At 41.0% G+C, this 15,326-nt stretch overlaps 1 pseudogene; it reads left to right on the top strand.

Annotated features, from left to right (window-relative positions):
* The first annotated feature begins 15,032 nt into the window (after window positions 1-15,032).
* On the top strand, window positions 15,033-15,125 carry LOC123941136 (annotated as a pseudogene).
* The last annotated feature ends 201 nt before the right edge of the window (window positions 15,126-15,326 follow it).

Here is a 15,326-nt window from a genome sequence, read left to right as displayed (position 1 = left end):
AATTTGTGTTTCCTGTCAGATAAAAATTGAAATACATATATACATATGTATTTAGCATGCAGTTAATTTTTTTATCTATCTATCTATCTATTTAGGAATGGGAAGAGGAGAGGCTGAGGGAGAAGAAGAGAGAGAATTGTTTTTTAAAGATTTTATTTATTTATTTGACACAGAGAGAGATCACAAGTAGGCAGAGAGGCAGGCAGAGAGAGAGAGGAGGAAGCAGGCTCCCTGCTAAGCAGAGAGCCCGACGCGGGGCTCAATCCCAGGACCCTGAGATCATGACCTGAGCTGAAAGCAGAGGCTTAACCCACTGAGCCACCCAGGTGCCCCGAAGAGAGAGAATCTTAAACAGCCTCCACACTCAGAGCCCAGAGCCTGACATGGGGCTCCATCTTAACAATCCTAAGATCATGATCTGAACCAAAATCAAAAAGTAGATGCTTAGGAGTACCTGGATGGCTCAGTCGGTTGAATGTCTGACTCTTGGTTTTGGATCAGGTCATGATCTCACCATGGTCAGTTCAAGCCTCAAGTGGGGTTCTGCCCTCAGTGCAGAATTTGCTTCAGATTCTCTCTCTCTCTCTCTCTTTTTCCCTCTCAAATAAATAAATAAAATCTTTTTTAAAAAGTTGGAAGCTTAACTGATTAAGTCACCCAGGTACCCCAACATGCAGCTCATTTTAACTTGATTTCTCCAGAATGAGTCGTAACAGGTGTGGGAGGGTAGAAACAGCAGAATGAACAAAATGCTTCAGGGTCTAAATTCTACCAAAAGAGACCCAGACTTCATACTTTCCTGATTCCTGCAACACATCTCCTTCAGGATAAATGTCCTTCCTGCCTTCATAAAACTTCTCCAATATACCTACATGTATTGCAAGCCTTGCCTGTGTACACACTGCTCTCTGCTTTTGCTCCTATGGGTGTACTAAAGCACTGTATTGTCATTTCCTGGCTACTTGTCTGTCTCCCCCAGTAAGCTGTGAGCTCCAGTCAAGTCATCTTATATCCCAGAATATGGCACAAGCCCAGTTACATACGCTTCAGTCAAGAAATAAGGGGTGGATTGGGGCGCCTGGGTGGCTCAGTGGGGTAAAGCCTCTGCTTTCAGCTCAGGTCATGATCCCAGGGTCCTGGGATCGAGCCCCGCATCGGGCTCTCTGCTCAGCAGGGAGCCTGCTTCCTCCCTTCTCTCTCTCTGCCTCTCTGCCTACTTGTGATCTCTGTCTGTCAAATAAATAAATAAAATCTTTAAAAAAAATAAATAAGGGGTGGATAGATGGATTTCATAGTGGAATGAAAGAATCATAAAAAACTGGAAGAAGACATCTGCCTTTGTAGCCAGTGGCTCTCTTAGGAGGACATCCTGCATGGCTGAAGTAATATGTGAGCGCACCTGGGAGGACAAGAATTTATGAGAGAAAAGGGAGAGGGTAAAGGCTTTCCAGAGAAAAGAAGGAATGAACACACCAAAGGTATAAAAGAACAAAGAGTACTTGGAGAAATACAAACCATTAGGCACCACTGGAAGACAAGGTGTGTGAGCGTGGTAGGGCTGGAAAATGGGGTACAATAATAAGACACGGGGGGCTGAGGGCAGGTACTACTGGCCTGATGCTGCATGAAGTCTCTGCTCAGCTCTCTGTGCATTAACTTCCAGACAAACATGAATGGATAGCAACAGAAAATGGTATTGAGACAATGGAAATCAGCAATTTTGTACAGAAAGGTTTGTACAGAGAGGATGCGGAGAAAGGGGAACCCTCCTACACTGTTGGTGGAAACAGAAAGGTTTACTGTAGTCTGCCTGCAGTTGGGACAAAACTGGAAAACAAGATGAGTTTGGTGCTTTGGAAAGTGAGAAAGCTGCTAGTGAATTCTATTCTCCTCTATCAGGAGAAGTAACTGAAATAATGAAGCTCTTGTATAAAATCTGGGACTTGTCAAAAAATCTTGTTATGAAGATGGTTGGCTGATCAAGATACACTGAGTAACCCTTCAGAACTGGATGAATTAATGAGTGAAGAAGCATATGAGAAATACATAAATCTATTGAGGAATAAAAATGGAACCCTTAAATAAACAACTTAATCTAGCACTGTGCTCTTAAATTAGTGGTGCATAGAGGATTTAAAAATTGCAACTTCCAAAAAGAAAGCCAAAGTTGGGGGCATCACAATCCCAGATTTCAAGCTCTATTACAAAGCTGTAATCATCAAGACAGTATGGTACTGGCACAAAAACAGACACATAGATCAGTGGAACAGAATAGAGAGCCCAGAAATAGACCCTCAACTCTACGGTCAACTAACCTTCAACAAAGCAGGAATGAATGTCCAGTGGAAAAAAGACAGTCTCTTCAACAAAGGGTGTTGGGAAAATTAGACAGCCGCATGCAGAAGAATGAAACTGGACAATTTCCTTATACCACACATAAAAATAGACTCCAAATGGATGAAAGACCTCAATGTGAGACAGAAATCCATCAAAATCCTTGAGGAGAACACAGGCAGCAACCTCTTTGACCTTAGCCACAGCAACTTCTTCCTGGAAACATCACCAAAGGCAAGGGAAGCAAGGGCAAAAATGAACTATCACAGCTTCATCAAGATCAAAAGCTTTTGCACAACAAAATCAAAAGGCAACTGACAGAATGGGAGAAGATATTAGCAAATGACATATCAGATAAAGGTCTAGTATCCAAAATCTATAAAGAACTTATCAAACTCAACACCCAAAGAACAAATAATCCAATCAAGAAATGGGCAGAGGACATGAACAGACATTTTTGCAAAGAAGACATCTAGATGGCCAACAGACACATGATAAAGTGCTCAACATCACTCGGCATCAAGGAAATACAAATCAAAGTCACAATGAGATACCACCTCACACCAGTCAGAATGGCTAAAATTAACAAGTCAGGAAACGACAGATGTTGGAGAGGATGCGGAGAAAGGGGAACCCTCCTACACTGTTGGTGGAAACACACGCTGGTGCAGCCACTCTGGAAAACAGTATGGAGGTTACTCAAAAAGTTGAAAATAGGGGAGCCTGGGTGGCTCAGTGGGTTAAAGCCTCTGCCTTCAGCTCAGGTCGTGATCCCAGCATCCTGGGATCCAGCCCCGCATCGGGCTCTCTGCTCAGCAGGGAGTCTGCTTCCTCCCTTCTCTCTCTCTGCCTCTCTCTCTGCCTGTCTCTCTGCCTACTTGTGATCTCTGTCTGTCAAATAAATAAATAAAATCTTAAAAAAAAAAAGTTGAAAATAGAGCTACCCTACAACCCAGCAATCACACTACTGGGTATTTACCCTAAAGATACAAAGGTAGTGATCTGAAGGGGCAAGTGCACCCGAATGTTTATAGCAGCAATGTCCACAATAGCCAAACTATGGAAAGAACCTAGATGTCCATCAATAAATGAATGGATAAAGAAGATGTGGTATATATACACAATGGAATACTATGCAGCCATCGAAAGAAATGAAATCTTGCCATTTGCCACAACGTGGATGGAACTAGAGGGTATTATGTTGAGCGAAATAAGTCAATCAGAGAAAGACAATTATCATATGCTCTCCCTGATATGAGGAATTTGAGAGGCAGGTTGGGGAGGAGTTGGGGGATAGGGAAGGAAAAAATGAACAAGATGGGATCGGGAGGGAGACAAACTGTAAGAGACTCTTAATCTCACAAAACAAACTGAGGGTTGCTGGGGAGGGGATATGGAGAGGGTAGTTGGATTATGGACATTGGGGAGGGTGTCTGCTATGGTAAGTGCTGTGAAATGTGAAATCCTGATGATTCACAGACTTGTACCCATGGGGCAAATAATACATTATATGTTAATAAAATTTTTTTTAATTTTTAAAAAATTTTAAAAAATAAGTTAATAAAAAAAAATTGCAACTTCCAGCAATGCCAATGGAAAAAGAAACTACTTGCAACAATGTTCATGGAAGAAAACATCCCTTGATTTTCTAATGATTGCAGATAAACACAATATGCATTCTTTTTGCAACACCCTATGATTTTTAGGCAAGGCTCCAGTTGTTAATATCAAAATCCTGAAATTATGTGTGGTTAAAAACCAGTTATAAAAATTATGTAATTCAAGGGGCCCCTGGGTGGCTCAGTGGGTTAAGGCCTCTGCCTTTGGCTCAGGTTATGATCCCAGGGTCCTGGAATCGAGCCCCGCATCAGGCTCTCTGCTCGGCGAAGAGCCTGCTTCCCTTCCTCACTCTGCCTGCCTCTCTGCCTACTTGTGATCTCAGTCAAATAAATAAACAAAATCTTTTTTAAAAATTATGTAATTCAAGAATCATATTGCAATCTTAAACCTTAGGGAATATTGTAACTTGCTTACATCTGTCCCTGAGCTGGGGTCAAAATACTTAAATGATCTTTCCTTTGGAAATAACTGACAGTGAAGAAAGATTAGTTACGGGGTGCCTGGGTGGCTCAGTGGATTAAGCTGCTGCCTTCAGCTCAGGTCATGATCTCAGGGTCCTGGGATCGAGCCCCGCATCAGGCTCTCTGCTCTGCAGGGAGCCTGCTTCCTCCTCTCTCTCTGCCTACCTCTCTGCCTACTTGTGATCTCTCTCTCTGTCAAATAAATAAAATAAAAAATCTTAAAAAAAAAGGTTAGTTAGTTGCATAGCATCAGATAAAGAAGAATACTATCTTAATTTTGCAATATACTGTGCTTGCTGGTGCTATTTTTATACAATGAAACAACAGCCTTACAAGAAGATAAATAGTTTAATAATAAAACATTCAACTTCTTCCTTAAGAAAAAAAGAAAAAGAAAAGACCAGGCCAGTGAGGGGATTTGGACCCATGGCCTCTGGCAGTTATGCTGAGACTGGAGCAGGCATCAGCGTAACCTGGGCTCCAACCCCAGACTTTCTAATGTGGTGGGTCTAGAGTGATGTCTGAGAATTTGCATTTCTAACAGGCTTCAGGTGATGCAGATGTTACTGGTCCTGGTGCCAGGTCCATCCTTTGAGAACCATTGTCATAGGTGAATCTGTCGGAGGCTCTGCTGGTGTTTAACAAAGGGGAAAACCAGGACTCTGATACAGGATTTGGAAGGCCGTCAGGTGGAAGAAACTAGAGGATTGGGGCACCTGGGTGGCTCAGTGGGTTAAGCCGCTGCCTTCGGCTCAGGTCATGATCTCAGGGTCCTGGGATCGAGTCCCGCATCGGGCTCTCTGCTCAGCGGAGAGCCTGCTTCCCTTCCTCTCTCTCTGCCTGCCTCTCTTGTGATTTCTCTCTGTCAAATAAATAAAATCTTAAAAAAAAAAAAAAGAAACTAGAGGATAACTCCAGTGAATCAAATAAAAGCCAACAAAAAAGAGTTACAGGCAGGCCACTTGGAGCCCAATATAAGCAATTCTCAAATCCTTAAGAGTCTTCCCAGGCTGGCGTACAACTATTTCAAACAAGTAGTTTGTAGATCATGAAATAAACCCAGACAATTAAGTGACTTCCCCAAAGTCACACAGCTAGTTAGTTGCTGAAATGAGGCAAGAATTCAGGACTTACAGCCCCTGAGCCAGTGCTTTATCCACCCCAGGCTCAAGGAGGATGATCAAGACTTTGTATATATCTTACTTGTAAGTGGGAGGTAACTGGAATATCCACCCATGTGTCAAACAAGAGTAGCCTTACCTTCTGTCCTGTGATCATCTTCTGGTTCCAGTTAATAGCTGAGGATCCAGAGGACAGAGAACCTGCTGCTTCTACCTCAGATCAGGTTCACCTGTGTGTCCCCAGCTCATGGGTGGAGCACCCAGCCTCTCACACTCCCATCCTGCAGTCACTGTGGCCTGGTCTCTCTTCCTCACCTGATTCGAAGCTGCCCAAGTGTCCTAGACTCCTGCCCATCAGAAGTTAGCCCCGGGCCTCTGAGGCCAAGTCCTCCTGACAACCTCATCCCAGCTTAATAACAACAACAAAAAAATAAATGCTTTCACAAAGAACAATGAGCTGGGGGCCTGCCTGAGTCAGAAACAGGAAGCTGGGAAGTTGTATGAGAAGGAGCCTAAGGCTGATCTAAGTGGGGAGCCCAGAAACCAAAATCTGAGTACAGGGCCAAGTCTAAAGCAAACTGGTTCATCATTTAAAACAGGAGATGATTATTTTTAAAAGATCCATCAAGGTTTTATTTTCTCTTACAAATGCCACATACAGAAAACACTTTCCATAGCATAACTTTTCAATTTTTAGTCAACATAATGAAAGAAGTGTCATGTATTGGTTATAGTTTTCCCAAACTCTACTCAGAGCCACCTAGCCAGGTCCCTGAGCATCACTCTGGAATGTCCTCTGCAGATCTGAACTTAAGGAAGTCCAGGTGGTTCCCAAAACCCCTACCAGGTGGTTCTGAGCAACCTTTCTCTGAAAAAATGTCCACAAAATAGGGAGTCAAAATTTGGAAGGGAGCTCAACCAAACCTGTTGCAAGCCCTGAGGTGGACCCGGGGGCCAAAGGCAAAAGTTAAGACTGACCTTCAACAAATGGCAAAACCAGAGAAGTTTATCCATAATACACCAGTCCATATCCCATGGGGGCTCTCTGCTCAGAGGGGAGCCTGCTTCTCTCTTTCTCTCTCTCTCTCTCTGCCTGCTTCTTTGTCTACTTGTGATCTCTGTCTGTCAAATAAATAAATTTTTTTAAAATGCAGGATTTGAGGGGCGCCTGAGTGGCTCAGTGGGTTAAAGCCTCTACCTTCAGCTCAGGTCATGATCCCAGGGTCCTGGGATTGAGCCCATTAGGCTGTCTGCTCAGCAGGGAGCCTGCTTCCCTTCCTCTCTCTCTACTTGACTTCTGCCTACTTGTGATCTCTGTCTGTCAAATAAATAAATAAAATCTTAAACAAATAAAATTTTGTTACTTTTTTCTTATTATAAGATAATAATAAACCACATTCTTGAAAACTTGGAAAGTTCAGAAAAAAATCAAAGTTGACATTTAATGTGTTAGCATAGACTTAAACTGACTAGAGAAATAGAGTTGCATGTATTTCTTCCCAACTTCAAGTTCAGTGATATTATGTTGTTTGAAATTGGCCATGATAGGAGTGTTTACACCACAGAATTGGTAAATGCTATAAATCAGCACCTTTTTGTCTGTCTGTTTATTTGAAATCCAGTTATTAAACATTTACCAGCAGAGGACTAATATACCACCTTCCCCCTTGGACTGTAGAGGTCCTGTAGAGGACTGTAGAGATTACTTTGAATCTGGACCACTCTCCAGCTCCAGTTTAGGGTCTACTACCAGATTTTAGAGAAATTCTGCCTCAATCCCCCTTTTCTCAAGGTAGCTTGATTGATCCTCTGCTCCTTACATCCAAATGGGCTTCCCTGGAACAGAAACAGCAGTACCAGGATGTTCCTCTCTTTGTCCCTCACATTTATCACCATATTACCCTTCCTCCAGACTCTAATGTTGATCCCATCTCCATGCACTCACTACAGAATCACATCTGCAGCCCTTCAAGCTTCTACACATGCCCTAATGGCAATTCCAGTTCTCTCATAAAGGGAATTTCCCAAAAGACACTTATTTTTGAGCAATTTATCTTCATGTAGCCTCTCATTCATTGTCCCATTATGGTTTTCTGTCCCAATTCACCTCTTATCCAGGGTTGCTGAAGATATTAAGAGGTTTTTTCTTTTTCTTTTTTAACCAGAACTGCCATAGTTCACCAAATAGTTCACCAAAATGACTAACACAAAAGGAAAGAACAGAGGCACCCACTATATGTTCTCTACGCCTTTTAGAAAACATGGACTTGTTCCTTTTTGAGCCATGCTATTTCCTTATGTCTACAATATGACCCTTCTTCTAGATTTGTATGTGGCTCAAGCAATGGCATTGCTCAAAAGGGGGCATATTCCATGGCAAAACTGAAAGAGTCTACAATATTACCCAGCATGCTGTTGGCAATGCTATAAACAAATAAGTTAAGGTCAACATTCTTGCCCAGAGAATTAATGTATATATTGAGTACATTAAGCACTTTAAGAGACAAGATAAGGTCCTAAAATATGTGAAGGGAAATGATCAGAAAAAGAAGGAAACCAAAGAGAAAAGTACATGGGTTCAATGTGTTGGGAGGAGGAAAATTTTATCCATAGCCTGCTTGGTTCTTTTAGCTTGTGTAATAATTAAATTGACATAAAACCAATAAACAGGAGAAAAAAAACAAATTTAATTCATATGTGTGGAGACTCATAGACATGGGACCTAAGGAGTTGTCAAGGCAGGCAGCTTTTATATTTTCTAAACAAGAAACAATAAAATTTTGGAAAATTGGTAAGAGAAACTTAGGTTTGGGTATTAATTAGTGGAGAATCTATGCAGAGTTTATTTACATAGTCTACTTGGCCTTCAATTTCGAATCTTTGACTATAAGGATGTCTCTATACTTCCTGGTAAAGGGAAGCTACCTTTCACATGAAAGACTGACTTCCTGCTTTCTGGAGACAAAGGAAGATCAGAGTGTTCCTCTAGCACTGGTTGTTTCTTAAGTAACTTCGGTTCAGAATAATCAATATGGTACTGTGGCACACCTTACCACACAGTCTGCCCTGAGCCCCCAACAAACTGAAATGCCAGCCTCCTCCACCAGAGAAGCACACTTTGTGAAAATCACTGGAAAGGAATCTGAATTTCTAGAACCCATTCCTTATGGCATAATAGGTATTAAAGGCATAATAGGTATTAAAAAAAAAAAAAGATCTCTGGACTGTTAAAAAAAATAACTAAAGGTATTAAGGGCTTTGGTGGCAGCCCTCAGGTTTGAGGTTTATGAAAGAATGTTAACCCTGGGAATAAGCCGGAGGAGAGAGGCAAAACTCCAGTCTTGAAAGAATAGCAATACCAAATGTGGTACCCAGAGGACTAAGGACTAGAGACAGGCATAAGTTTAAAGCAAGGTCAGTCGATTATGGTTTATTGAAAGGATTTTAAAAATAGGTCAGTGTCTCAGTATCTTTATCCATAAATTGGTGATAGTAATAGTCTCTACCTCCATGTGTTTGTGAAGAAGGGGAAATGAATACGTACATGTGAAGCCTTATCAATGATGTCTGGTAGGGGCACCTCGGTGGCTCAGTAGGTTAAGTGTCTGACTCTTGATTTTGACTCAGGTCATGATCTCAGAGTTGTGACGTCAAGCCGCATTTGGGGCTCCATACTGGGCATACTGGGCATGGAGACTGCTTGGGATTCTCTCTCATAATCTTAAAAAATTAAGTCTGGCATATATGAAGCCCTATGTAAGCATTAGCTATTATTATTCAAACCGTTCTATACAAAAGAGAGTGTGTATGTTGGCCTAAATCTGGTTTCTGGCTTCAGACCAACAACTTCTTCAGCACAATGGCCTTTGTTAGTACTTACAGGCTGTCTATTGTCCCCATGTTATCTTGGATAACTTCCATATAATCAGTGTAGAGGGGCCCATAGACCACCATCTTCCCAGAGAAATAAACATTCCTATCACTCTTCCTATACTCTGTGCATTAGAAATATTATTCTACCCAGAGGCATAACAATTCACAGAAGATTTTATCCATTGGAAAATTCTCCCCAGAAGTAACCCTCTAATCAGAGGCAATTTAAAAATATATTATTTCAATTATTTTAATGTATATAATATACATGTTAATTATAAATACAGTTGTCCCTCAAACACGGGTGAGGAACACCAAACCCTGTGCAGCTGAGAATCTGCATATAATTTTTGACTCACCCCCAAAATTTAACTAATAGCCTACTGTTGACTAAAAGTCTTACCAATAATATAGTTGATAACATGTAATTTGCACACCATATGTATTACATACTATGTTCTTACAATAAGGCAAGCTAGAAAAAAGAAAACTTTATTAAGAAAATCATAAAAGGGGCACCTGGGTGGCTCAGTCATTAAGCAGCTGCCTTCAGTTTAGGTCATGATCCCAGAGTTGTGGGATCAAGCCCTGCATCGGGCTCCTTGCTCAGTGGAAAGCCTGCTTCTTCCTCTCCCGCTCCCCCTGCTGTGTTCCCTCTCTTGCTGTGTCTCTCTCTGTCAAATAAATAAATGAATTTTTTTAATCCCAAAAAAAAAAAAGAAAACATAAAAAAGAACACTGTACTAAAAAAATCTGCATGTAAGTGCATCCATGTAATTCAAACCCACACTATTCAAGGGTCAACTGTATATTAATATGCTATAAATGACACTATTACTAAAAGAGTATCATTTGCTGATATGTTATCAGGCTAAGTTCTGTATGTTTCATGTCATCCTATTTCCTTTTATCCTAACACCTTGATAAAATGGATTATTTTCCTCTTTTTACAACTGAGGAAGCAGAGGCTTCAAAATGAAGTTGGGTATTTTGTTCCATTAGACAGGCTGTGTTCGGTAAGTCCGTTATAGCATCTGATTTGCCCAGGTCCTTCTCTAATGAAAAATTCCCAGCCCACACCTTCTGCTGCTCAGGAAGCCATTTGTGGTACTACATGACTGCTGCTCCCCTTTGTTAACTGAAGTAGAGTGGGTGCACCCATCCAAAGACAGACAAATATATATATAGAGATTAGTTCAGGGACACACAAAGCTGGCTCAGAAAGCTCCTATGGGACAATTAGAGAATCTCTAATTTGAAATAAGAGACACAGAGTTTGCCATTTGAGAGCAAAAAAAAAAAAAAAAAAAAGGTAAAAGGAAGCATCAAGAGATGCCAGATGTGGAGACAGAACCAAACTAAAGCCATTTGCAAGCCAGCTTCTGAAGAGTAGAAGAAGCCTGGAAGGTAAGTAAGCAGGGAGAGTTGGAAGGTAACAAGAGAAGACTGAAGCCAACATGAAGAGAGTAGCTAAGAAAGGTCACCCTGAGACTGGATAGAAAACCATAGGCTCCTGTCACTGAAGTCCTGAGGCCACTCTGATCCTGAACCTACTCTCTAGCTAGGGTTCTGCTCTTGGATTTCAGAGAGAGTTCTGCTTAGATGCCACTTTTCCTGAAGTAGCTTGACTGAGACTGTTCTTATACCCAGACAGACCTCTTTGGAACAGAAGCAGAGCAGTTCTATAAAGCTCATCTGTCTGATTTCCACATACTAACTACCATACTACCATTTCTCCACAGACCAGGGTTGTTGCCAGCTGCAGAGATGGGCCCTGGAAAAGGATCAGATGTCATAGCTGCAGCCAGTGCTAATTCAGGTCTGCTATCCATATCCAACTTTCAAGTAGACTTTCCAAATGAAGACTCAAGGAGTAAATTGGAAACAGTGAAAATTACAGGGAATGGGTTTTGTCAGTAAGAAGAGCATTCAAATACTCACTTATTGCTAAGTGGGGAGAAAAATTATATAACAGGAGCTATGCTATGCTCCCATTTTTGCATATATGAGTATGAGTATAATAAAATACCAGAAGGACAGGTATTTCCTTAGTCATAAAACATTTAATAAGTATGTTCTAGGTGCTCAGGATACAATATGGAGCAAATAGTGACAGTTTCCCTACCTCAAGGAGCTCACAGTCTAGTGAGGGAGGACCAACATTAAGAAACAAACAGACCTGTATGGAGTGTAGAATCACTATATTGTACACCTGACACTAATATTACACTGTATGTTAACTAACTGGAATTTAAATAAAAGCTTTAAAAACAAACAAACAAACAAAAACCACACATGCATTGCAATCATTCTAAGGGCTGTGATGGAGATGCACTTGTCAGAGAGCCTTTGTCAGGGGCAGTCTGACCTGGTCAGGGAGGTTGGTGAAGACAACTACACAAAAAGTTGTCTAAGTAGAGACTACAGAGTGGATAGAGCCCAGTGGTACGAGGGACCGCACCAAGGAGAAAAAGGCCATGTGGTTGGAGTAAAGACAGTTGGGCAGAGAATGGTGTGGAATGGGGCTGGAGGCGTAAGCAGGGCCAGGTCATACAGGGCCTCAGAAGCCAGTTAAGGAGTCATTACCTCTGAGGGACGAGGGGAAGCAAGTGAGGGTGGGGTGTAGAAGATACCATTGGATTTGCACTTTGAAAATATTTGCCTCTATATGGAGAACAAATTACTAGGGGCCAGCATGCGTGAGCTAGAAGAAAAAGGGAGCAGTGTGGACTCGATCATAATCTAGATGGCCTATGATAGCAGCATGGACAGGGGAGTAGTGCTGGGGAGAGAAATAAGTAATGAATCTAGACACATACAAAAGTTAAAATCAGGGCAACCCTCTCGGGTCCCCTCCCTCTTCGGGAGCTTTGTACTATTATTTTACTACCGCTCAATAAAGCAATTTGTTTTGCTGTCCACTTAAAAAAAAAAAAAGAAAGAAAGAAAAAAAAGTTAAAATCAATAGAATTTGCTGAAGGATTAGACATGGAACGTAAAGGAAAAAGAATTTTCAAGCTTGGCCTAGGTTTCTAGTGTGAACAGCTGGATGAACAGAGATACCAACACTCTGATACAGAGAACACTAGTAAAGGAACAGGTGTGGGGGAGAGGAGTAGCAGTTTATTCTTGGTCATGCTGAGTGTAGTCTGAGACATTCAAGATGCGCTGTCAAGTGGAATGTTTGATACATGGTCTGGAGCTCAAAGGAGAAGTGTGTGATGGAGATGAAACTGATGTACTAAAACATGAAAAGTGGTTATTTCTGGGTGATAAGCTGTTGTATCTTTTGTTTTCTTCTCTGTACTTTTCTGCTTTTCTCCAGTTTTCAGCAATGAAAAAAAATTTTTTTCTAAATAGAGTTTTTTTAAAAGAGTAAAATTTTCCCTCTCATAACCGGCATTAGTAAAACTTAACAGAAATGTCCCTAGAGTGGAGAAAGCCAAATTAGTTTAATGCTAATATCTCTTTGGCAATACTGGATTTCTTTTACTGGGTCTACAGAGAACCTGCCATCTTCCAAATTATAACTTGTTATCCTGAGTAGACTTACATAACAGGAGGGGGTCCACTGTGCAGGTAGATGGTCAAGTTGGGTATTCAGGTGTCTCCCTGATAATTGAAGTTTTTAAGAAGTCCAATAAAAATCAGTATTTTCCCCCTCCTCCTGGAAGAACCAACTGATAAATAAAACAAAGTTAGGAGATGAGGGCCAAATATTTGTGTACTAGCTGAGCTGGGGAGTCAAACTATATAATCAACAGATTATTCACCCTGTTGTGGTAACACTGAAACAGAGCCAGCCTCTACTCCCACCTTAACCCCATAATTGCAAAACAGAAGGCACATGAGAGTAGCCAGCAACCAAAGGAAGAGGAGAGGAAGACTCTGGGTCATGCACACAATTTCTATCTCCTCACTCAACATTTTCCCTGAGGCAGAATGAGGGAGGGATATAAGGATGAAGAAAAAAGCCAGGAGTGTAAGGCTAATCCCAGAAGTGAGGTGCAGTCATACTTACCAACATCCACTATGAATTTCTGTATTTAGCATAAGGTTTATAAATCAAGCTCAATCATGTACAAGATGCTATTCATAAGCATTTGGATAGAGTCTGGTCCCTGATGACTAGCACTAAGTCAACACCAGCTTATTTTTAGCAGAAACTTAATTTATTAGCACAATATTGGGTGTATAATTCTTGTTTGGATCCTGGATTCAAAAAGAAAAACAACACCCATATTTATAGCAGCATTATTCACAATAGTCAAAAGGTGGAAGCAACTCAAGAATTCATTGACATGAATGGATAAACAAGATGCGGTATTTACATAGAATGGAACACTATTCTGCCTGAAAAATGAAGGAAATCCTGTCATACATTGCAACATGGATGAACTTTGAGGAAACTGCCAAATGAAATATGCCAGTCACGAACAGATAAATACTGCATGATTCCACTTACGTGGGGACCTAGAGTGATCAAATTCTTAGAGTCAGGAAGTAGGAAGGTGGTTGTCAGGGGATAGGGGGCAGGTGGAGAGACCTAGGAGTTAGTGTTTAATGGATACAGAGTTTCAGTTTTGCAGGATGAAAAGAGTTCAAGATTATTGCACAACAATGTGAATATATTTAATACCATTAAACTCTACACTTAAAAATGGTTAACATGATAAAAACAAAACAAAACAAAAACCAGCAGTGAGAACAACAGAAATTGCTAAAAGAAAGGAGTTTTCTTTCTAGTTTTAACACATTGGGAATATTGGGCATGGGTTATTCCAGAGTTCCAAAAGTATTAACATCAAATGTCACATGTTTCAAAATATCCTTAGATGAAACACTATTGAATATGGACTGGGTTTGAGATAGATAATTAATCAAACTTGAGTCCTGGAATATTTGAGATGATCTAAGGTATTTTTAATTATGTGTGAATTATGTGTGAATCTAGCACAAAAGTGGTATTAAAGGTTTGATTACATTGCCCCCCCCCTAAAATGTAGCTATAAAGGACACTTTAAAGACAAAGGAAAATTTGAACATGAACTATACTCAGTGATTTTATATCAAGGTTATGTTCCTTGCATATGATAATGGCATTGTGGCTATGGAAGACAGAATCCTTGTACTCAGAAGATAACGTGGAGTTTTTAGAGAGAAGCATCATACCTGCCACTTACTTTCAAATGGTTCAGCAAAAGAAAATACAGTATAGAGAGAAATAAAGCAGAGTATATGGGAGTTCATCATACTATTCTTCTTTTTTAAGGTTTTCTTTTTTTTTAAGATTTTATTTATTTGACAGAGAGTGAGACAGGGAGAGAGAGAGCGTGCGCGCACAAGCAGGGGGAGTGGCACGGAGAGGGAGAAGCAGGCTCCCCTCAGAGCAGGGAGCCCCATGCAGGGCTCGATCCCAGGACCCTGGGATTGCGACCTGAGCTGAAGGCAGACACTTAACTGACTGAGTCACCCAGGCATCACAAGGTTTTATTTTTAAGCAATCTCCACACCCAGCATGAGGCTCAAACTCACAACCCCGAGATCAAAGAGTCACACACACTACCAACTGAGCCAGCCAGGCACCTTGTATTCTTTTTTATTTTAAATTTGAAATGTTTGGATCCTTTTGTATTTCATAAGCATGATGATGGGGTGTTCACACCATTGTGTGACATGTGTTTTCCTCAGACCTTGGCACATTACTCATCTGATGTGAAAACACAGTAATCAACTAATTTAAAACACTTGGAGGTGTATGGGGAGCACAAAATCTCCAGCTTAGAAGAATAAGGCTTGAAAGATGCAGTTAAGAACAGGATCAAAATCACTTGAAGGATCAGCCTGGTGAGGATACCACTTTCCTCAACCCCAGGCATGAGATGCTGCAGCGTTCAGCCCTAGTATTGCTGGTACA

This window comes from Meles meles, chromosome 4 (genome assembly GCF_922984935.1).
Source record: "Meles meles chromosome 4, mMelMel3.1 paternal haplotype, whole genome shotgun sequence".
Taxonomy (NCBI): Eukaryota; Metazoa; Chordata; class Mammalia; order Carnivora; family Mustelidae; genus Meles; species Meles meles.
Note: the sequence above shows the minus strand (reverse complement) of the source record. Positions and strands in the feature narration are given on the sequence as shown.